This window comes from Podarcis bocagei (assembly GCF_964188305.1).
Source record: "Podarcis bocagei genome assembly, chromosome: 5".
Lineage (NCBI taxonomy): Eukaryota > Metazoa > Chordata > Lepidosauria > Squamata > Lacertidae > Podarcis > Podarcis bocagei.
Genome location: NC_138129.1, coordinates 35,488,475 through 35,512,077, shown reverse-complemented (window position 1 = coordinate 35,512,077; position 23,603 = coordinate 35,488,475). Strand labels below are relative to the sequence as shown.

Below are 23,603 nucleotides of genomic sequence, written 5' to 3'. Positions count from 1 at the left end.
GTCCTTGATTGACAGGAAGTTATTGGTTTTTTGATTGAAAGCTTGATTGATATTGTTGATGGCAATTTGACCCATCCTGCCTAGTTATTATGGGGTTCTGTCAAGAGTCAACTGCTGTGTGTTGTTCTATACCAACAACTCACTTTTAGGCCCTAACCTCATGGCTGGGAACAAGAAAATCTCTCTTTCCCAGTAGTTACTCTTCCACATCCCCCTTTCTACCGAGAGGACTTTAGTGAAGACATGAAAAAACAAGTCCTTCATTCCAGTGGCAAATTTGCAGTGAGAATCTTGCTGTCTATTTTTGTCCAATTCCAGCTGGACACTACTCAAGAATCTGATATTTCCCACTACTTTAATTTTTTTTTTTGTTCTTCGTACTTTAGCTGACTCTGTGAGAGCAAAGATTCTAAAAGGTAGAGCCACAAATTCAATTAAAGCAGGAGGAATAGAGGATATAGTTTTGCCTAGGGGTTATATTCTATCAATGCCCTGTTCTCCGCAAGTTCCCACCCCCGCCCTCACCCTCATAAACCATATTTGGTAGCATCAGGCAGATACAAATGACCAGGGCATGGATGCTTTAAACCAGGAACAGGGCAAATGCACAGTTCCATTCATCTTGTAGTCTTCCCCCGCCATCTCAAAAAATGGTTCTACTGTAGCTACTTTCCATTTATTGGTAATTGTGGAACTTGCCATACCTTGCTGTAAATACACCTTTCTCACTACTGTCGTACTTGCATTTTTGCCTCTGAATGCCTGTTGCTGGGAATCACAGGAGGGCAGAGTGCTATTAGGCTCATGTTTAGCTTGCAGGCTTTTCCCACAGGTATTTGATTGGCAACGGTGAAAACAGGATGCTGGACTAGATGGGTCATTGGCCTGATAAAGCAGGCTCATCTTAAGTTCTTAATTTTAATACTATTGTTTGTTTATTGGTTGCCTATTACCACAAAAGTCTCAGGGCAATGTACAACAGATACAAAGAAGATATAAAAATTACATAAATAAATGTAATAAAAAGTGATCATGTGCTAATTTCCAATGATTAACTCCTGCTTCCCTAACTACATCTGTATAACAATTAAAACAGCAAACCAACAAAAGAATGGTGGTTTGTTGTTTAGTCATGTCCGACTCTTCATGACCCCATGGACCAGAGCACGCCAGGCACTCCTGTCTTCCACTGCCTCCCGCAGTTTGGTCAAACTCATGCTGGTAGCTTCGAGAACACCATCCAACCATCTCATTCTCTGTCGTCCCCTTCTCCTTGTGCCCTCCATCTTTCCCAACATCAGGGTCTTTTCCAGGGAGTCTTCTCTTCTCATGAGGTGGCCAAAGTATTGGAGCCTCAGCTTCACGATCTGTCCTTCCAGTGAGCACCCAGGGCTGATTTCCTTCAGAATGGAGAGGTTTGATCTTATGGCAGTTCATGGGACTCTCAAGAGTCTCCTCCAGCACCATAATTCAAAAGCATCAATTCTTCGGCGATCAGCCTTCTTTATGGTCCAGCTCTCACTTCCATACATTACTACTGGGAAAACCATAGCTTTAACTATACAGACCTTTGTCGGCAAGGTGACGTCTCTGCTTTTTAAGTGGTATTAAGTTAACATTATATGTGTAACGTCCTTCCTACCAGGATAGTGTCTTTGAATTTGTCTTTAAATTTGGGGTGGACATGTGTGTGTGCATGTGTTTGGCACAATTAATTGCATGTATTTCTAATGCTCTTGCATGACCTTTCATATGTCTGAGCACACAACACAGATCCTGGCAACTGTGGGCTCAGAGCAGGTTCCAGTGCCCAGGAAGGAATGTGTTGGGTGGTGGGGAGCAAGTTCCCATCTGTACACATGCCCTGTAAGAGTCCTGAAATGGGGAGTAACCCATGCAGCATTGCAAAGGAGTGCCTCATTCATTTTTGTGAAGCATTCGCCTCAAATTAGTGCCATGCCAATTCTTCCCTCAACATTTCTAGATAATTTTCTTCCCATGCAAAAGAGGTTGTCCCCATCCACCTACTCTACCTCTTTTGCAGGTAGGAATATAGCTAGATATAGAGTTTTATAATGTTGTTTTATCAGAGCTTGCACCATGAGCAGCCAGCAAGGGGGGAGGGAGCGCACCCCTGGCAGCTGCCTAACTACAGCTTACTGAGGGGGGCAAGGTGGCAGGGAGATCAGTGCTATGGAGATGCACCAATGGAGCCAATCTAGCACTCTGGTGCCAACCTCCCCGCTGCCTGACCCCTCTTCCTCTTGGTCAGCAGTGGTGACACTGTTGCCTGGAAGGCAGGTGCATACCACCCCACCCCCCACCAGCCATTCCTGCACTTACCTTACTTACAAAGTGGATGAGGGGTATGTGTGAGTGAGTACAACAATCTGTTGTCAGCCTTCCCATCCTGCATGTTCTCACAAACTCCTGACATCGATGGTTGGGCTTCCCTCTAAGCATGGGCACCCAGGAAGGCTGCAGAGCACAGACCTTCAGAGAGATGATTTGTAGAATGAAAGAAGGACACACACATACAAACACCTCTCAGTCCCCTCAAAATGAAGGGAAGCACAAGAAAAAGCCCCACAAATTACTGATGAGCAATGCCTTCCCCCATGTAAATTTCCAAATGCATTTTCCCCTCATTGACTGAAGGACAGTGGTTGGGAAAATGCAGGAGAACATTTTAGCATCATGCAAAATTTCAAAGCAGGTAGAGAGAAGTTAATCCAATGGCTCATCTGCCCATCCATAGACCCATCTTTTGGTCCAAACACTGGGGACTCACTACTTTCTTTCTTTCTTTCTTTCTTTTTTACTATATATTTACATGGAGGTTGCTGTTTTGATCCGCCTTAGGTCATGTCCCAACCCACCAGCTGAAAACCAATGCCATAGAGGACCAGCACATGCGCTAGGCATAATAAACAAGGCAGCAAGCCTTCTATCTAGAAGCTTGCTCTGAACATGGCACATTTACTTCTTCTTCACTCATTATGGCAGAGCAAATGACAAGTATAGGAATGCCTGGACAGGGAGGCATCAAGTAAATTTGACACGTCAAGTAATCTTTCTTTTCCCCCTGAGATTTCTGAGAATAAATCTTGCCTGTGGCTGTCATCCAGAATTGCTCATAAACACATCTCCCTCTCTTTACGTCTTGGGGTAAGTTTGTTTTTGTACAAGAGGAAGGGAATGCAGAAAATCTTCCGAGCTGTCACCACAGAAGCTGATCCACCACCGAGCAGGCAGAAGTCCAAGAAAGCACATGGGCACAAGTGCAGGCAGCCAAGAGGACAGATGTATCAAGTCAGGTTTATGAGGGCAGCTTTCCCAGCCAATGAAATCCAGATTGCTGTCTGTGCTGTCACAACCCCAGTATGGTAAATGGATGTGAAAACAGATAATCCACACTTTGGCAGGAGCGATACAGATAAACCCCCAAAACATAACTTCTAGGCCACATCAGATGAATTTTCCAATTCAGCAGAAAGTTTTGGCTTATTTGAGAGCTACAGAGGTCACATTATTCATAAATTGGTCGTACGTGAATAAATGATTATCCAGTCCCAGAACAGGGAGGAACATTTTTGAGGATGGCAGACTGCAAATCTATAGTTTGATTTCAAGTGATAGAATTTCAGTTACATTGCTTGTGAGTAAATGCTGTAACAAGTGTCTTTTACTCCACTGTTCCAGTTTAATTGCAGGTTGACATATTTGTAATTCTTCACAGTGATCCCTCTAAAGAAGCAATGATGTAGTGTATTTTAAAGTATGTCAGGCACTGAGGTCCAGTGCTGAGGGCCTTCTGGCGGTTCCCTCACTGCGAGAAGCAAAGTTGCAGGGCCTTCTCGGTAGTGGCGCCCACCCTGTGGAACGCCCTCCCATCTGAAGTCAAAGGAAAAAACAACTACCCGACTTTTAGAAGACATCTGAAGGCAGTCCTGTTTAGGGAAGCTTTTCATATTTGAAGGACTATTGTGTTTTAAGATTTTGTTAGAAGCCGCTCAGAGTGGCTGGGGAAACCCAGCCAGAAGGGCAAGGTATAAATAATAAATTATTATTTATTATTATAGTCGACTGTACAATTTGTGTTTAGCTTTACTGCCGTAGCTATTATATATGTTTATTTCTTAATGGTTGTTTTTGTGCGTTGCTGAGCAATAGTTATACGATCCCATAGTGGAGGAACCACCACTTTATAAAGGGGAAAAGTTGAGTCAGCATGGAGTGTAAAATCATAGTTGGGGAGAGTGCTGTTGCACTCTGGTGCTGCTTGTGGGCTCCTCACGAGCATCTGGCTGGCTCTTGAGAGGAGCCTTTGGTCTGATCCAGCATGGCTCTTGTGTTCTTGGTCTCTACTGCCAGCTGATCTACCAGAACAGTGTTGGGATGCGTCCAAGGGAACGGGGGCAATTGGCAGGCCCCCAGCTGGCTCCAGCCCACCAGCCGGCAGCCAGGCAAACTCCGGTCCTTGGATCAGCATGTATCTTGCGACCCAAGCTTCAGAAGCCGTCAGAAGCTGGGCACGCAAGCCAGCAGAGATAAGAACTCTTTGTAACAGAAAGTCAGAGAGAGGCTGTGTAAAGCATATTTACAAGCGTTTTATTCAGCATCAGGACAAAGGAAAAACATGTCTGCTCCCCTTCATGTCCAAGCAAAAGCATAAGCAAAAGCTATACACAATGGAAGTTCCCAGCAGGTTGTGCTGGAAGTAAACAGACCTGTGACATACAACAATCCACATGTCTGTTCCTCTTAAGGTGGAACGGAACATCAATATCCTAACAAACAGCTCCTCCCTGTCATTGAAGTGGCACTGATGCCACATCAAGCTCCCATCAGCCTGCCTTCGGGTGGCTTAACTCGGTTAGTGTTATATAATATAGGGGGAGTGCAAAAAGGATGTAGCAGCTGGGAAGATATGGAAATGGACAGGTAGTTAATGCAGGAGGTGCAAATTTTCTGCCTTTTAAGCACCTGATGCCATACTCAGCCCCTTCACCGGCTTTATTTCTAACCCTTCATATTGTCCAGAAAGTCAGATTTCTTGCTAGGATTGGATCCTTTGCTGTGGCAGCCCCTATTATCTGGATCTTTGTGTTTATTAAGTTTAGGCAGGTACCTTGGTTGTACAGTTACTGATGAATGCTAAAAATGTAGGAGGTTGTAGAAGGTGGGGAAACTGCAGATGGTGGAAGGTTGAAGAACTCTCACTTTTTATGACATCTCTGCCCCCAAATTCCGCTGGGTGTTGCATTTCTCTGTTACAGAGTGTTATCCCCCTAAATCAGTTGTAATGAGGCAGGAGGCTGTTGGATGAATCCGAGACTCAGCAGCAACAAAGTACATATTTCTGCTAGCTTTCAAATCTATAGGGCTAGTTCAGTAAATAAAAGTGCTCTAAGAAATTCTGAGCTTTCTTGGTGTGCTCTCCTTTTATCCGAGGAACCTGGGCTCCATGATGGTATGTCATGCCCCAATGTCCAGATTCCCTAGGCCATCCTGAGGATACATTAAAGAAATGAAATAGAGAGAGGATAATGAGGCACAAGCGTTTCATTTCCTGTCTTTTGTTTCTTTGTTTAACATGAAAGTTTCCCATGTGACACTTCATCCTTCACTCAACACACCCTTTCAGTTTGCCACAACACCATTCTTAAAAGAGGCAGGAGATAGTACACTACAGGGCTAAGGTGGATATTGATGAATAGCACGCTTATTTGATTGCATTCGGAACACGGGAAGCTGTCTTATACTGGGCGAGATCATTGGTTCATCTAGTCCAGATTGTCAACATTGATTGGTAGCAGCTCTCCAGGGTTTGGGGTAGATGTCTCTCTTAGCCCCACGTGGAAATGCTGGGGACTGAAACTAGGTCCTTCTGCATTCAGAGCAGATGATCTGCCACTGAGCTATGGCCCTCCCACAAACATTGTACCAGGGCATCTCCTGCTTTCTATTAACAGGATTTCCTACCTTACATCCTGGACACTGGAAAGAGCCCTTTAAGTATCCTGTCATGTAGAAGAGAAGGCAGCCAAGGTTCCTTCTGCTCATTTTGTCTATAGTCCTGTCATGATTTTAAATGAGGTTCCCCATCCCCCCCACAAACCCATCATCATGTTAAAGCCTACGCTGATAAGACTACACAGTGGAAATCACAGATCCAGTGCTTGTCAGTGCCACAGAAAGAATTAATTCAAGGCATGGAACTTCACGGTTTTTAGACAGGATGAAAAAACGACAATCAACAAATCACAGAACATGTCAGTGGATACAGAGGTAAATGGCGGTTTTGAAGGGATCACTTATCAAATTTATGAGGATCTGTAATGGGTTTAGGGGTTGCTCGTGCGTAAGTTGCCGCCACTCCTGGCTAGGTTACCTGGTTGAACCCTTTCTGACTGAACAGCCTCTAGCATCGTGACTGTCTCAGTTGCTGGCAGAATCCGTCAGTGGGCGTTTCTTGAACTTCTTCCAGCACAAAAATTCCTTGACGCCTAGTCTCCGCCTAGTCTCCCTGTGCGGAAGCCTTCTGCGCAGGGAGGGTGTGGGCAGCGGAGGACCCGTACTCTCTCCGCTGGTCTCTGGCGAGGAGTCTTGGAGCCTCTTCTCCGATTCCCCCATCTGCCCCCCTTCTCCACTGGTGTTACGCTGATTTCCTTCCCCAGCAAATGGGCTGCCCCTCTCCCTACTGGGACCCTCTCCGGCAGCCCTCTGGAGCCTTCCCTCCGCCTCTAGCTCCGATGGCAGTTCCCTGACAGGATCCATACAAATCTCAGATCCATGGTTTGCAGCATGGTAGCACTGGAAAGCAATGACTTTTTTATTTTTTGTTTTACTCAGGCAATGGAGGCAGATGTGATCAGAGATTTGATGCTAGCTATAAGCTTTTGGGGGGGGGGCAAGTGGTTTCAGCTCTATGATTTACCAATAGGCCTCAGCTTCTTTGCTTAATTGTTATACAAATATCTGTCAAAGAGAATTAAAGGTGAAAGCTTCCTGGTCTCAAAGAAATGTTTATGCCACGAAAATATATTGTCATTTTTTGGGGGGGGGGCAAAAACTCTTCTCTAACCCCCAAATAGTAGGCTTGCTTATAGGATTTATTTAGTTCATTTAAAAAATCTAAGGAATACACAATGCTAGGGTGCAGGTGTTCTGACATTTCTGAACAGCAATTTTATCACAAGGATTTAAAAATACTTCATTAAGTCTTGTGGTAACAAGCTAAACTATGTGAAGCTTGCTCAGAGCTGTTGATGCCGTCACTAAGACAAGAGGCTCGTCTTCACAACCCACCCCCCACCCTCCACCCCTGAAATTGTCATGCTTCCCAGAGTCTCACAGTGACCCTTTATGTAACGCAGAGTCCACAACCTGTGAGATTCCTTCTGGTTTGCAAATAAGAAATCCTATTCAGACCCTTAATTTAGGACTGAGGACATACGTCAATTTATTAATGGAATTTTCTGATGCGTTCATTACATGTACAGGTGAAATGTGATTTTAGAAGTTATCTTCAAACCTGCAGTGCCTCCTGTGATAGAGTGTTAGTGGTAATGGGACTCTCATAGAATTAAGTTGGTGTGTATGTGTCTCTTGGCCACGCAATACATTCATGATGATATTATATGCATTGCTTGTGTTATTTAATAAGGCAGATGATTGTCTTCATTAAATGGTGTCAAAACATCACCTGCGGTGAGATACTCTATTATTTATTTTAATTAGTTAATTATACACTTGGTTAAAGTAAGACAGGGTGTATCTGTGCTACAATTTCACCACTGTATGTATAATATAATTATCAGTATTATGTCCTCATTTCCCCACGGTAATTACTTCTCAGTTTATGTTTAGTCACTGTCAGATTACCCATCACTGTTGTTTAATTTATATCCCCCAGTATGAGCACAGAGTAGCACTTGAAGGTCCTTAACTTTTCCTTCCATTTTGGTCCATCTGTTACTCAAGCAAAGGATTGTGGGATAATCATTAGACTGCTGACTCGAGATGATGAATATGGACTATGTATGTAGCAGTTGCTATAGCACAGCTAGGTGAAAAAGTGAACATGGCTTGTGCACCTTTAAAAGAGGGGATTTCAGCAGGTGACATACAAACCTCTCCCACAAACAACTTGGGTCAGTCAGAGACTGATTAATAAGTCCACAGACACAAAGCAAAATCACAACGTTTTCATGCAGACCTCACAGATGCATCAATGTGGCATTACAGGCCCCTTGATGCAGAGAATCTGAATCCCTTTACCCACCAGTTCCTTATTTTTACAGCGCTCCTTATGGAGAAATGCAAATCACTATGTGAATTCTGTATGCAAGAAGAAACAGAAAGGAACAATAAAAATAGTATGCTGATGGGAATACACTACCCATAAAGGTTGGCTGGCAATGTCAGTTGCTGCCAGCTGCAAAAACATGTGGAACTGGGATGGGAAACATTCATAGACAAGGCACTTGGGAGAACAGATTAGCAAGGCATCACCATTTTGTTTTGAAAGGTCAGCCAATGAAAAGTGTTCGAGGAGAAGCGCAGCTCATCATTGGAGAACCTACCTTCTGTGATGAAGGTCCCAGGTTCTTAAGCCCAGCTGTGAAAGGCTTCTGCTTGGCACAGAGAGAGCTGCTGTCAGTCACAGTAGAGTCTGCTTTTCTTGGCCATGTCCACTAGTGACATGTGGCCCCCCAGAGGGTCAGCCAAGAGGGAATGTGGCCGCAGGCCTAAAAAGATTCCTTACCCCTGCAACAGACAGTACTGGGCTAGACAGACAAATGATCTTATACTTATCTGAAGTATGAATGTCACAGTAATGAGAGCTACATTCAATAAGTGGCTCTGGGGCCCAAGTAGAAGAATGAATGGGCAGGAGGCTGGATTATGGGGTGGGAGAGGACTCTGCAGTGGCTTCTGGACTTCATTCCAATTGGATATAAAAGGAAGTTGGGGAAATTTTAATGCTTAAAAAAGAAGAAGTTTGTTTTTCGTTAATAAGACAATTGGTAAATACTGATTTTAACAACAACAAAAAGGAGGACCAACAATCTGCCGGAAGTATGGAGGAAAGACCTTGAATTCAGTTCACTGATGTGCAGTTGGCACTGGTAGGGTTGGGTTACAAAACAAAAAAAACACCTTGTTTTAATGAATTGGAAGAGCCGCAAAAAGATTCCGTTGAGCACATGGATTGAGAATATGGACAGATTAGCTACATATGAACGAACTGCATGTCGACGCAAATTAAGAATGGATAAATATGAAGAAATCTGGAATGAATATTTAAGTGATAAGGCAGATAGTGGGGGGAAGTGGGGGAAGGAGAGAGAGGTGGGGAAATATTGCTAAAAAGGTGCAATCATGGGTATATCAGTGTATTTAAGTCTGAATTGTCAAATTGTGTTATTATTGTTATTATGGTTTTTGTTGTAGTGTCTTTTGCGGTTGTTGTTTGTATTGAAAAAAATGATTAAATATTTTTTTAAAAAAATTACTAGGTGCAGGTCTGGGACCTTGGACACCTCAGATGTCCCCCAGGTGACCCGAGTGATGGCCTAGCAGTGCCCCGACAACAGTGTGAAATGAAGAAAGAGCTGTATCAGCAACTGAGACTCAAGTTTCCTACCATTTTTATTTCAACATTTTTGATCCCAGGGCAAGAATAGCAATGAGCTTAGCCAATGTGTCGTCCGTCCCCCCTTTGAGATAACAGGGCCATTGAGAGCAGTGAGGGAATGGGTCGAGGTCCAACCTTCACAGCCGTGGCATTATTGATGTCCCCATAAACCCACACATGGTATCCGATTGGCTGCCTCCACTGACACACTCAGCTTGGGGCCAGAAGATTCAGGTCAGACAAAAAGAAAGGCTTCTTCACACAGCACATAGTTCAAACTATGGAATTCACTCCTACAAGGAACAGTGATGGCTTTCAAAGAGGTTTAGACAAATTCTTGGGGGTAAAGCTATCAGTGGCTAATCCTGGATGCCTTTGGATATCAGTTGCTGGGAATCACAAGGGGACAGAGTTCAGTTGCCCTCGGGTCCTGCTTGCATGCTTCCCTGCAGCATCTGGTGGTACATTGTGAGAACAGGATGCTGAACTAGATAGGCCATTGGCCTGATCCAGCAGACTGCTTTTTTGTTTTACCCTATACACCAGTGCAAGATAATCAGAAGCACTTAAACACTTCAGTATAAGCATCAGCTCTCAGCAGCAGCTTAGCAAAATCAACATTAAAAAGCCATGCCTTGACCTGGTGTTTAAATGTCAAAAGCATATGCACTAGAAATACAAATAATAATAATAATAATAATAATAATAATAATAATAATAATAATAATGCGGCAAGGAGTGTTAAAGCTGTGGTACCAGTGCAGAAAAGACTCTTCTATTCATTTATGGGTTTTTGGTTTTGGTTTTTACTTTTTTCAGAAGCTAGCTTTCTAATTGCTTCTAAAGCCATGTAAACATTCTCCTCACATGCTCATTTTGGTTTTAATCCGAGCTGGTTCTGCAGGCAGGATTAACTGTTACTCCCCCCCCCCTTTTAAGCCAGAGGTAGGTGTTTCTGTCTAATGATTCTAAAACAATTACTGCATCTTTCTGAGCTGGGGGGTGGGTGGGGTGGAACTCAAGAGAAGTTATGGTAATCCAACACTTGCATAATCTACCAAGAATTCAATGCACATATGAAAATCTCTGTTAAAAATCTGGTAGGAATTAGCCTACTCACCAATAAGGAACCAGTCTGCACAGCCCTGGCAAGTTGTTAAAGCCTTTTGCCCTATGTGAATGAAGACATAAGTAGCCTCAAGCAATTGCTGTGCCCCATTAAGACAGGGAAGAGTCCAAGATCATCAATTAAGGAGTAAGGTAGGGAAAACAGCAGGTGAACTATGACAAATACATGAAGGATAAAGTTCTCCAAGACTACTAGCCATGATGGTTGTGTTCTACATCCACTGTCTGAGGCTATGGACCTCTAACACCAGTGGAATGGAAACCTCAGGATGAGAGAGTGCTGCTGCCCGCATGTCCTGCTTCCCTCGGGCATCTGGCCGGCCACTGCAAGAACAGGATACTGGACCAGATGGGGCACTGGCTTGATGCAGCAGGATTGTCTTATGTTGTTCTGAAATGTTTTAAATTAAAAGAGGGGGCAGCTGGAGCCTCAGAGCAGTGGCGTAGCGTGGGGGGTGCCAGGGGTGCCGACCGCACCGGGCGCAACATCTGGGGGGGCGCGAGTCCAGAGGGAAGGGACAAGTTCCTTCCTCCGCCGGGCTCCCCGCCGCCACCGCCAGCCTTGCGCCCTAGCGCGCGCGCCCCCCACCGTCGCTGTGGCTGCGCTCCGCTCACTGCTCGCAGGAGGAGCAGCCGCTGCAGCAGCGCCGACGCCGCCACCGACGCCTGGCCGGGCACGGGCAGCCTCTGCACCCTGCCGCCGCCGCCATCCCCTCGGCCCAGCCACAGGCGGCGGCTGCTTCTGCCTCCATCCTCCTCCGGGCAAGCAGTGTTGTTTGCGCGGCAGCGCCAGTGGCAACTCGCAGGTTAGGGGTTGGGGGGGGCGCAAATTACTTGCCTTGCCCCGGGTTAGGGGGCGCAAATTACTTGCGTTGCCCCGGGTGCTGACAACTCACGCTACGCCGCTGCCTCAGAGGAATTGGCCCGTGCATCACTTCATTTTGCCGTGGAAGTTGGCTAGCAGTCTTGCCTTTGCCAACTAGCCAGAAAGGAGAAGATAGAGGGAGAAGATCGCTGTCACCCATGAGACTACAAAAGGTAAGAGAAGAAAGGAAGAAGAAAAGAAAGGAAGAAGCAGGCAGTGGCGGCAGAGAGGGCGAAGGGTGGTGGTCTCAAAGCTAGCAGCAGATCTGCAGATTTGATTAATCTGTAACCCGAGTTTCCAAGACAGGAAGAAACTCTGGGTTTGATCAATCCACTGTGCATGTTCTGTTAATATGACTGTCAGCAACCCCCAACTTTGTTCTTTTCAAAATGGAACCTATAATCAAACTTAAAGGAGATAGCTCATGGGGAACGGTATGTTCAAATGATAAGAAATACATTCTGCCTGTGTCATCTTCATTGCGTAAGTGTCTGACAGATCCAGAAAGTATTTAGAAGGATGCAGTTATTTTAAAAACTCAGTACTGAGCCCTTAAAAACCAGGAAATTGGAGGCAAGAGTCCAGTCTTGCCCTTACGTATGCGTGATGCATTGCACAAGATTTCTTCATCGCATAATTCTAGACTATATACTGTATTGCAGTTCTAGACATGAACTTGTGAATAAAAGTTTGTACTGATACCTAACATGTATAGTAAGGTGGAGTTAAGCTTGATGTGGGATTCATAAAGTGCCCTGGCTTTGGTGCAATTAGCTATCAGTTTTGCTTTTTACTAGTGTTCCTAGATTAATACAAAACAAAACACAAGTCACAATTCACAGCTTCTATCTCCTCTGCCCAGCAGCTGCAGAATGATCTTCCCCTGGAGGACAGTGTATTTTATTGTAAATACTGTCCTATTGAAATACTCAGTTTTACAGCAAGCTTTAAGCATGCACAGTTGCCCTGAAACTTCACAGGAAGACTGACTAACAGTGTTGAACTTCTCCACATTCTCTAAGCAACAATCTCTGTGCCTCAAGGTCTCTTTGTCTGCTCTTCAGCTTGACATTACTTTTTAACTCAGCTTGGACGTATGGCGTAGTTTTCCTGAACTGTTGTGATATGTTTATGTTGGACTCCATAAATCCACTGGCTCTTACATCTTGTTGATAGAATCATAGAATCGTAGAGTTGGAAGAGACCACAAGGGCCATCGAGTCCAACCCCCTGCCAAGCAGGAAACATGTTAACTCTGACAGAGGAAGGGCTGTGTCCAATAAAAGCATCCCCCCCATGGAACCCCTGCCTTTAGCAGTTCCCCTGGATAGCTTTTTGTGTTACAGTGCTGTAAAACAACAATGCTAACGGTTCCAAAATGGCAATGGTGCCACTATGCACCAAGGGGCACAATTTGGGGCAGAATGCACTAGTTGAATTCTGGCTCTGCCACAGGCTCAAAAAGTTTGAGCTGCAGCTTTTTCCCCATCGAACAAAGACCAGTATTTTTTTTATATAAAAAAACAGCAAATAAATGCATTCAAGGGCTAAATAAATGCAACCACAATCCGTCCACTTCTTCCACAAAAATGTCTGCCTTACTATTTTCAAAGCCTTGTTACCCTACAGAGCTAATTTAGCAGCAATGTATGTGACAAATTATAAGAGATGAGACATTAAACACTATGCCTCCTTAGCCACTGAAACTCCAGGCGGAAATAGCCCTTCCTTTTGTTGCCCACCATCCAGAAGAAGGTCCCAAATTCATCATCTCCAAGTTCACCCATGCAGGTTGTTTGCAGAGAAAAAAGCACATGCAGCACACTCACATACAAGATATGCTGGCAGATAGCACTCTCTCCCTCACACACACACACCCGTACATACATTTCCACACACAACCCATGGCCATCATTTCTGGCCCTCCCCACCCCAGTGTCTGGAAATGCTATCTTTTTCTTCTCAGTTAGAGCAAGCAGAGGGCTTTATTTCCCATCTTACCATTGTGGCGCTTAGAATTAAGATGGGAGATAGAAGATCCCTCTGCCAGATCTACCAGTGGTAGCCAATCAAGAAGTGGGCAAACACAGAAACAGACACCACAATGAAGTCAGGATATGGGGTAATTTGAAGGAGATATTGCAGAGTAGATGGGTAAACGATATGCACTGTAAACTAATATACACCTTCTTTAAGAGTAACAGCTAGGACCCAGGAAACCAGTTCCTAGGGGGCTGATTCAGAGGTGTTGGGAGAGCTAGTTAATAATCTGTGCAGGCTCCCAGGCCTCATTAAGAATAAAGTTTGATTTGTCATTAACTCACTTTGTAGTGAGTTTGTAAGGTAAAGGTAAAGGAAACAGCAGAAGACAATACATGGGGGAGGAAGAAACACAGGTCTCTTGCCTCTAATTTCCTGGTTCTTCCTCAGCATTTGTAATGGAACAGGATTCAGTATTGAATTAAATGTATTTGCAGGCGCTGTTGAGAATTTAGATACAAATTAGACCCTTGATAAAATAGAAATCATGGTGGATTGGTGTGAGCTGCTGTCATTGCCATTTTATTTTTATGGCACTTCAGTATCTATATTGGCATAAGCCAGTTTTGTAGCAACAGCTACTATGGAAATGACTTTGCTCAATGGCAGATGTGGATTATATGGTCCCCACACACACAGATGTCAGAAAGGGCACAGCTTTAGCAAGAGTTTGTCGGAATTCCCGCTATGTTCATCTGTTGCATGTTAAGATTAGTAGTCAATCAGCTAGTGGTTTCGTACGGCAAAGAGCTTATATAAATAGTAATGATTTTGCAAGAGGGTGGCCAGATGCAAACGAGGGTAGCAGGACTCCTGCATCTCTAAAATTTGAGCAGAAGGAATTTCAGCAGGTGTAGCTGGCACAACCAACAAAACAGAAGCCCTGTCCTCTTTTGCATCTGGCTGCTCTTTTACAGAAGTGCCAGGAACCTGTGTGCTACCTAGATCTTACAAGCTGGGAGGCACAAAATGTGGTCTGTAAGCGTAGGATGCTGCAACAGTTTAGAATGCTGCAATGTCAGGCCCTAAGGGGCTATTTGTACTCTTAGCTGTGCCGACCCTTTCACATCCATTGACTTCACAACCATTAGTATTTACCAAGAAGACAAGCTAACTGTGCAGTTGTAAGATGTGAAGTGCAATCCTATACATGCCTATTCAAAAGCAAGCCCTATTTGGTTCAGTTGGACTTGCTGCCTTGAAGCTTTAATAATGTGTCAAGTGGTACCTGATGGTGCATTTCCCTTGATGCGCCAAAGAAGTGTCGCAAATGCTTCTACTTCAGAGGTGCAGAGCTTGTGGCCCTCCAGACACTGTTGTACTCCAAATTCCATCAGCCTCAGCCAGCATAGCTAATGGTCAGGAATGATGTGAGTTGTAGTCCAGAAACCTCTGGATGGCCACAGATCCCCAAGTTTTGTTCTACTTTCTACAGGGCAGGGCCAGCCCACTCATGAGACAAGGTGAAGCAACTGCCTCAGGTGGCAAGATCCACATGGGCAGCAATGTAGATCTTTATTCCACAGGTGTAGATCTTTATCCCACCCCCACTCCTGTTCCTGATTTAGATAGTTACTCATCCACTTTTCCCCAGTGGGGAGGGGGTGCCATTTTGTGGTTTGCCTCAGGTGACAAAATGTCTTGGGCTGGCCCTGCTACAGGGGCTGTGAACTCCACCTGGAGATGGGTCACTTGCTCTTGTTAACGGTTCTGTTAAAATTATAGTGCAAGCTATAGCCTGGAAGAATAAGAATGATAGCATAATTTGGATGCTTCTACTGAGTCTCTGACTCAGGCAGCAGAGGTTGCACATGTAAACCATCTGGGCATTGCCAGTGTGCCAAATCCACTTGAGCTTTTTGCTCTTTTGCTGCCCCAGCTATTTTGGCTGGTGTGAGTAGCATGAGGATCACTGCAACACAACTGCGTAAAAGAAAAAAATAAAATCTGTGAGGTGATGCTGAGAAGCACAGATCCTGGACTTTAAATTGGAGAAGCATGAGATTGGTTGGGTCTACCTGACCAAAGGTGTTTGCAAAACACCCTAAGAGTTTTTCCTCCAGTGTGTTTTGCTACAGAGCTAATCCGCTCACATCCTAACCTAAATGTTAAGCACATGCTGAGGATTGTTTCAAAGATCTGACCTTTTAGCAGAGTGGGGATGGCCATTAATGAAAGTGCCAAAAATAATAATCCCCTGAACTAAATGATAACATAATGAGGTGATAACATAGAGATGTGGGCTTTCAACAAATTCATGCTGGAACAATCACCCGAATGTGTTTATACCAAATAAATCTAAACACCAAAATAACATTTTAATCTGCATAATAGTGCATGAGTAACAGATGCCAGATACTTGACCCCTCTTTCCCTAGAGTTTTAAAGTCGCAGAATCAGCCTTTATTGAAAACTGAACAATAATAGAAAACATACACCATGAAAGACTTAGCTATTTCTATCAGTGCACCGTGGTCAGTCCAGAGAGAGAGAGAACACAATAAACTTTAAAATTTGGTATGTGAAATACAATAGTGGGAGAGAGTGGAGGTGTGTTCTGAACCTCCAGGCTACCTGGCAGCATGTCAGTATGTCAAGTCCCCAGTCTGGAGTCAATCCAAGTGTCCAAAGTCGAAACCAAAGCACAGTTGCATAGAGATCCTGGCACATCCAAGCCGAGGTCCATCAACATGGGCAGTTGAGTAGACACAGCACCTTGGCTCTGCTGCCTTTTTATACTTTGCGTGCTGATTGCAGCATCTGGGCTTGATGAGGCAGGTGACCTTCACCTGTTCCAAGCCTACTCCAGCTGAGGAATCACACACCTCCTCCTAAAGCTAGTGAACCTCACTTGCCAACTACTGAGCTGGGCTGTGGGCCCTTGCCTGCCTCAGCCTCCTAGAGTGTACCTCCTGCTGTTCCCTACATCTCAGAGCCTACCATGATTGTGGATACAGAGGCCCCTCTGGCTCTGGTGATGGGTCCTGCTGCTCTGGTTCCTGTGCATTGACCCCCTATCCCCTTGCCACCCTCCATCATCCTGTGAGTACTTCCTACATCAACCTCTTCTTCCCCATTCCCCGCTTGCCCTGATGTGTCCCATTCCCAACTGCATCCCTTGCCAGGATCCTCTTCCTTCTCCCCATTGTCCTGTCCGTTCATGGCAGTATCTGACTTTTAATCCTAAAATCAGGAACGAATAAGAGCAGAACAGTTTGCACTCACTCTTTTAATCACTATTGGTTGTGTTCCCAGCAAAGTAATGAATTACAATAGGCATAAACGTAGCTGATTTATGTTATAGACATGCATGTTACATTGCTCCTAATTTTTTTTCTGTGACATAAATGTAAACAGTACATAGAGAGTCAAAAGGTAAGTGTTTCCTACCATAAACAAAATATAAAATATATTGGAGAATACAGTTTGATCCTCAGTTGAGTTAAAATATTTTTCTCCACCAATGACATTGTATCTATTTCCCTTTCAGTTTGATGTGTTCAGCAGTGGGACTGTGAAAATGTGGGGAAGAGTCAATTACCATAGAATACTCTATTTATTGCCTGTTTATAGGAAATGACTGAATCGCTACTCTTTCCTTGTCTAGAAACAAGCCAGTCTTTTTGAAACCATACTGATAATAGCAAGGTTATTTTTCATAATGTAGTGGTCCATGTGGTAGAGGACAGCAGCCAAGCTGCCCTGAAACCGACTCCACCACAACTTCCCGTATTTTTCGCTCTATAAGACGCACCAGACCACAAGATGCACCTTGTTTTTGGAGGAGGAAAACAAGAAAAAAAATATTCTGAATCTCAGAAGCCAGAACAGCAAGAGGGATCGCTGCGCAGCGAAAGCAGCGATCCCTCTTGCTGTTCTGGCTTCTGGGATAGCTGCGCAGCCTGCATTCGCTCCATAAGACGCACACACATTTCCCCTTACTTTTTAGGAGGGAAAAAGTGAGTCTTATAGAGCAAAAAATACGGTACTTGGACAGAGGAGGAGCAGACCTACTATGAAACTAATGAAGCTTAAGCTTTTTGGCCCCTAATCCTGGAGGGGCCCTAGAAGTAAATTTAGTCCACATTACTTTAAATTTTGGGGTCTAGTAGACCCAATTTGAGTTGCACCACTCAAATTGATTAATTTTTTGTTGTGTATATTTCAACAGTCCTATAGTTTGAGAGTCAGCAGAACAGATGTTGTAAAGGTGTGGCAATTTGCCATGGAAGAATGCCATGGAAGAAGATAACAGTGGTTGCTCAGACCTCGTTGCTGGTTGTGAAGGGACCCCTATGACAGTTGAAGCTTCAGGGCCCCTAAAATGGAGGTCCACCACTGGTATGGGGCTAGGGCAGGCAGGGGGGTGATGAGGTGAGGGCTGCATGGATGTACCACTGGCAGTGGCAGATTGGCTCTGCCAGCCATGACCTTGATGATGCCCTGCCTCATTCCATGCCTATTCAGTTAAGCTGCAGTGATGCCAGTGTCAGGAGGTCAGCTCTGCCCCACCACAAACACCAATAGGGATGTGATTTCCATTTCATGATCAGCACTGTTTCCTTTCTGCTGCAGTTCCGTTTCTACCAAAAACTACTTCACTGTCCTCACTGTCTGCTGTTTGACATAAATTATATAACTTATGCAACCATTTATGTAACTTACATTCATTTAACAGCAAAGAAAGCATCAAAACACCGTAAAACAAGCCATTAATTACATATCATTTTCAGACTTTGAAAGCAACAACAAGGATGTGAACAAATACCAGTTTTATTTGCTTGAATGATTTCTGTTCCCAGCCACAGAGGAACATGCAAACAGCAGCAATTCCATTGTAGAAAAGGAAATGAGGGGTGTTTCAAATCTGCTTCATGTATGTGTGCTATCCTTACTAGAGATAAGTAAAACTGGCCTTAGGGATGCTGAGCTGGAAAACACACCTTCTGGGGTAGAGCCAGGTATGCTTTACAGCAGCCCTGGCTTGGCTGTTTTGGCATTCAGCTCATCACAGACCTCTCTCTCTCCCCTTTAGCCTATGGCAACTCCCTGTTAACAACAAACAGATCATAAGACTTGTTTGCTTGAGTTAAATTTCCCAGTTGTGGGTACCCATGCAATGCAGGTCAAGCTAAACACACACACAAATTGGCATCCACCATCCCAGGATTTCTCCCTTGAGAAAACCCTCTGGTGAATGTATTGTGAATGAATTTATTATTTGAATGAAGCTCCAGTTATCATACCCATCGCCCCCCCCCCCCCCCCCGCTTTTCATTACTCCCTGAGCAGGCATTTAAATGGAGAATGTCTGTTGTGAATGAACCAGCATCTCTACAGGTACATCTCTCACAACTCAGGGGCAATCTCTGTGACTTCATTGGCTGTAAAATGTGCTGCTCTATTTCATGGGAATCAACTCTGTGAAGTGTTGGCTGTGTCCATAGAGACCCTGGCTCATTCCTGACGTTCAGAGACACTTGAGGAACATCATGTTGGGATTAAATTGAGCATATGATCTGGCACTAAGTTGTACTTTGAGTGAATGGACAGTGAATTCGATTAGCAGACAACTGACTTGCTAGTGCTTTGAAGTTACGCCAAACTTATTTGTAATGCCATTCTGCCATGTTTGTCTTTCTGTTAAGTCAAGCCAGGTTCTCTCTACATAGACATGTGATTTAACAGCTTCTGTAGTTTTGTTTTTTTACATCAAAACAGGTTGCCATGGAAAAATTAAATCTTCTAATTAAAATACAATGAGGTCGCAAGTTTCCCAGAACCACTCATGCACAGATCCTTAAGAGGAAAGAATCACAAACAGAAACAGCTCCCCTACGTCATATTGTAGTTTTCCAGGTCTAAATGAAGCATTTTGGGGAAAATTATCAACCAAAAGCTTTGATCTAGAGTGAATCATTCTGGCATATACAGATTCTGGAAACCAAGCAGCCAAAAGCAGATGGGAGACCATTCACTGATGATTACAGAAATTCACTATGGAAAATGCTGATTAGATTAAACTATTTTCCCATTCAAAAGAGCAGTTGCTATATCTGTAAAATTCTTTATCAAATACTTTGTCTAGAAGGTTCCCCACTTCCATTTGTTTGAGAATTATTGTAAAACCAGGCAGACCGTACTTACAAATTGACTTAGCTGAAGCTGTCTCCTAACCCCAGCATCTTTTCCTCTCATGAAACAGTACTTTTCCCTGTGCTACCTCTCCTCTTAGAGAAATCCCAGTGGTGGATCTTCATAGTATCGGGTCACCAGGTTTGCCTTTCAACAGTATCATTGCTTAACTATCAAGGCCAATATACTCTCTAAGCCTAATTAGTGCTTTTGACTGCATCCCTTTCAAAAACCTGCACATGAAAATGAGAGCAAGCTTTTTCTCACAAAAAGAAACAAAGTACTGGCTTCAATCAACAATAATCTTATGTCATCTCAAGCCACCACTAGTTGCCTGCCCCTAGTAGCCTCAGAGAATGATGCAAAGCCCCATATACATCAAAAGACCACCTGGGCTTGGATGACCACTGATGTGGATGGAGCTGGGCCTCGAGATCAACATCTAAATCAGCATTGACCATGAATGTGGAAAGCTGCTTCCACTACTGCTGGACTGGGGAAATTGACCAGAGCATATATATATCCTTTTAAAAAATACTAGTTTCAAGTTTGCTGACTTACAAGTATTCTAACAGGTTTGTGACAGTGTGCCCCCCACTCCCAGATTACAACCAGATGTCCCTTTGCCATACCCTCCTTCTCTCCAAGTGGGGAGCGGGATATTGTGCACTGGATATCGTTGGATATGAAGAAAAATGAAGTGACGTTTTGTTAGCGAGCTCTTCAGCCAACAAGCACATATACATAAGAATATGAAGCCAACAGCCAAAACTCAAAGTAGATGATGATATATTTCATTTATGAATCACTTCCCACGAGGCATCCTGCTGTGATTTACAATATAATAAAAACATATCTAAAATAGTTACATATATATATAAAATATTGGCAAAAAAATGAACATAAAAACAGCTTCATAGCAACATAGACATGAAACCAATTCAAATCCAATATGCATTCTAACTGGGATAAATATATCCATTTAGAGGGCTTTTTGAATGAGGAACGTGGGGCAGAACTCATCTCCTGCAGTATACCCTCTCATGCAGAATGCTATGTTTGGGGTATGTGTGTAGGGGGGTGAGGCAGGGAGATGAGATTTTTGTACAGCAATAGCAATACCTTGAGCAGAGCCTGGTAGGTAATTGGCAACCAGTGCAATTATTTCAGCAGTGGCTTGATGTGATGGTAGTATTCCATCCCAGTGAGCAGTGGGTAGGGTTGCTAGGTTGCCATACATCCAGTATTCCCGGATATACCTGGAATACTGCAGTTGGAAGCAGTGTCAGGGCAGAAAAAGTCTGGGAAAATCTGGCCATATGGCAACCTGTGTCGGCAGTGTCAATTTTGCCATTTTTCCTGAAAAATAGCTCAAAACATCTGATTTTGCAAAGAAAAAAAGAAAAGAAAAGAAATGAAAAAAGAAAAGCTCCAGAACTTTGCAAAAAGCTCAACAAGCACGTTGGCAACCTGCAGCGCCGCATCTGCGCACACGCAGGTTGCGTTTTGGTGCTTCTGCGCATGTGCAAGTGCCAAAACCTGGACGTAACCCATTCCAGTACTTCGGGTTTGGCGCAGTGTGCAACCCGAAATCGTGCAGCCCGAAGCGTCTGTAACCCGAGGTATGACTGTATGGCAACCCTAGCAGTTGCATTTTGCATTACTGTAACTGCTTTTTCCAGGACAGTCTCAAGGGCAGCCCCACACAGAATGCATTGCACTAACCTGCCTGGAATTTACTAGTGCAGAGACACCAGTGGTCTTCTTATGTCTCCAAGATGTTGGCTGCACTAAATGTGTACATCTCATGCACTATTCTGAATAAGGCAATTGCAAAACTCCCAGCTACTCAAAGAGAGTATGTTAACACTCCAGATCTTAACATTTGGAAGAGGATCTATAGAAAGCTTCAGGCAGCAAATGTTCTAAGTGAATCAAACAGAATGAATTGAACTGGTATAAATATTGTTTTTCTATATGCAATTGTTTCAGTTTTCTTACACGTGCAATTATTTTACATATGTTTTCCTTATATTGTGGAATTGCTGTGAGTTGCTTCATAGGAAATGATTCATACATGAATCAACAACAACAAAAATATAGTAAGGGGCAATTAAGGAGAAAACCAATGAGCAAATCTAGAAGATTTGCTCCATATTTTCAAAAAAACAATTATACCCAATTTATCAAAATGATGGTCAACTGTAATAAGATGCTAGTTAAGATGTCAGTCTTGATTATGTCATTACCAGCCCAGCATTTTATAAGGCTTATGCTCAAAACGATGAATTTGCCAGTGATTTCAGTGACAAGTTATTTCCAGTTACAGGTGTGTTGGTCTACCATAGTCAAAACAAAATAAAAAAAATCCTTCCAGTAGCACCTTAGAGACCAACTAAGTTTGTTATTGGAAGGAATTTTTAAAAAGTTATTTCCACACTCCCTCTCCCCACCCCCAAACCATGAAGTTATGGAGAAATCTAATAGGAAGAACAAAGAAATAAATTAATCAAATTAAATCTGGAATGGTTTATATTTAACTTCAGTTTCATACTAGTTTCAAAGTTGTAATAAATGTCCACAGAAGATTAACAAGTGGGGCCTGCAACAAAATGTTGCAGTGTGGAATACAGTGAATTCCAGTACGCCATCTCATTATATTCCTTTCCATCTCCCATCTTCCTCTTGTTTTCCAGCCCCCTCCCACCAGTCAGCATTCCATGAGCACACTCAGTCCTCATTGCACTGTATTTGAGGTCCCTGTTGCTCCCTTAGGGATTTTCCTAAAGAGGGAGGGAGGGAGGGAGGAAAAAATAGAGAGAGATGCAACCTGAGTTAGCTGTGTGTAGCGGATACCATTTTGGCTTCATAAGCAATGACACTTATACCTGAACATCAGAAGTGGCATGTGCAACACAATATGCTCCTTTTCAGGATTCCGGCCAACCAGCTATGCCCTTTTCTAGAACACTCCATTACATTGCACCTTTCTCCCCACCAACTGGTGCCTTGATTCCCCTCCTCCATCCAACAGTCAGTCAGCACTCTGTGCCCACTGAGATACTTTGGAGGGAGGTTACCTCATGAGGGTCCCCACTCCAAAATACTTTTTGTACTTCTGCAAAGCTTGAGGGTCTCCTAAGCCTGCTCATACTCCCCTCTTGTGAATGGATGATGCCATTTTTACTACATAAAGATCCACATGGAGAATGAGTTCACTATTAGTATATAGGATGATAGCATAAAAGTCCACAATGGATTCTTGTTTGTTATACTTGTTTGAAAGTACCGTGGCTAATTAGCTGTGTCTGACTGAAATCTCTTAGAATGCTGACCTGTGTTAAATATGAATGTAGAAAATCCCATTCATCCTTGGTTAATAAATGTCCTCTTTTTTTATGTCTAAGTACGGCATGCTGTCATAAAGAAAAATCTAGCCTTCAAACATCAACCCTGATTATTTTCTTACATCACTTTCCTTTTTGAGAAGTCAAAAGATGTCTCAAGAGTAATTAGAAATTGTCCCGGAATTAAGCTTCAGGGCTCTGAAGATCTTATATTTCTTTTGTGGAGTGAAAATATCTCAGTTTGAAATTTCATCCAGTTGTGGGTTCAAACATTATTCCCTTCTGTCAGGTATTTGATGCTGGACTGCTCATCACAGTTCAAATTAATTAGGTTAGGTCAAGGTTGAGCCATCATTAATTGGATTTGGTTCTATCTCTATTTTCAATAAGTTATTTTGTACAATTGTAATACTTGTGGTTTCAAAAACAGTAATTTAGAAGTATG

The 23,603-nt window shown here is 43.5% G+C and overlaps 1 long non-coding RNA gene across 1 annotated transcript in view; it reads right to left on the bottom strand.

The window, feature by feature from the left end:
- Positions 1–1,112: 1,112 nt before the first annotated feature.
- LOC308587310 overlaps positions 1,113–23,603 on the bottom strand; it is a 242,547-nt gene continuing 220,056 nt past the window's right edge. Inside the window, exon 2 of the long non-coding RNA XR_014008316.1 lies at positions 1,113–1,218. This is a non-coding gene — a long non-coding RNA (uncharacterized lncRNA). The remainder of the gene's footprint in view (positions 1,219–23,603) is intronic.